Genomic DNA, 1,748 nt, shown 5'->3' on the forward strand with positions numbered 1-1,748 from the left:
CAGCCTTGGAGAGCTTTAATAAATCAGGGCCAGTGACCCTAAGCCATTTTAGTTTACTGTTGTAATGATCTGACCCATTATAGTTGGACCAAGATGTAGATGTAATTACAACCCTGTGTTTGGGGTTTAAACAGCACAGAAAATACAGAAGAACAGCACAGAAGAATATGTGTGGAGCCACAAATTATTTTTTATTTAGTCTTGGTCTGTAATGCCATGAATACATGGCCAACACACAATGGCTCCATCCTTCTCTATTACTTTTAACATGCATGGAATTACCAGTCACTTGGCTGTTTTTCTTCTACACATTATATATATATATATATATATATATATTAATCTTAAGGATATTCTTTATACCAAGGGACCTATTTAATCTAAAAGCAATACACATGTTCACTATAGAGAAATCTATAGTAACTAACTCTATCAATTTTCTGGAGTCAGATTGTTATCTTAGGACTTTGTATTTAGCCTCATAATTTACCCAGACTAATAAATCATAACATTTGTGAAGTATTTTTTATATCCCACAGTACAAATATGTTTCATTACACCATTTTTATACATAGCCACGTTTGCTGTTTTTGTATGTTTTAATATCTGGTGTTAAACATTATACTATTATACTTCCTATGTTTGTGTTTTCATCAAATAAAACAAAAATTTGTATTGTAGAAACCAAAAATTGACATTTTCATTATTTACCTATTTCCTACAAACAGCAGTACTGGGATTTGTGCTATTGGCATAAACATTCAGTTGAAAATTTAGTTCAGAATTTTGTGAAATTGCATGATTTCACATATCAGATGCTTTCATGTTATTATGACAAATATTGGGTACTGTTTGGACTACAGTTCCCATATACTGAATACACATATGAAAGTCCTAAAAAATATAGGAAAAACATGCAATACTATTATCCTCTTAGACCATTGTCCCCAAAACAGGTGTGCCTGTTGGGAAATGTGCCCTCACCTTATGTTCTGATGATAATAATAACATTTTGGATTTTCATCATATTCTCTTAGATTGTAAGCTCTTTTGGGCCTCCTGTGTCAGTCTGTGTCTGTCTGTTATTTGCAACCTCTATTTAATGTACAGTGCTGTGTAACATGTTAGCACTATATAAATACTGTTATAATTATAATTCTTTGTTTGTTGCAATGGTCATTTGAACAAATAGGGTTAATCCACCAAGTAGGACTGATAAAAAAACTATTTGGCTATACATTTATGTTAATTTTCTAGATTGCATTTCTTGTATGCCATGTGAAATGAAATTGGTTGTCATGAGCAACACCTTATTTTATTATACCAAGGCTTTGGTCCATGTAGAACTGGATGATGACAGATGACATCTATTTTTCTAGGATGAAACAGTCTATTAGTGTCATGTCAGTACACTCTTTAATAAAGAAATACTTACACTATTATCAGCTTTTTCAAATTATCGCATAGTTTATGGTTTTTACTTTAAACAACATTAGGCATTGGAAGAGGAGTCAGAAGAATCAGCCACAGTAATATGCAAAATGATGGATTGATAATAACCATCTAAAACATTTCCTGACCATTAGGTAAAACTAGATTGAAGTGATCCGGTAAGTGCAAATTATTTTTGTCTCTGTGGTGGTTGAAATAATGTTCACATTTGTTTTTAAAATATTTCATCCTGATAAGGGTTGTTCACATTTTTCATATGTTGAAGGGACTGTCAGGTCCAGGAGAATACTAAAAAT

This window comes from Pyxicephalus adspersus, chromosome 6 (genome assembly GCF_032062135.1).
Source record: "Pyxicephalus adspersus chromosome 6, UCB_Pads_2.0, whole genome shotgun sequence".
NCBI lineage: Eukaryota > Metazoa > Chordata > Amphibia > Anura > Pyxicephalidae > Pyxicephalus > Pyxicephalus adspersus.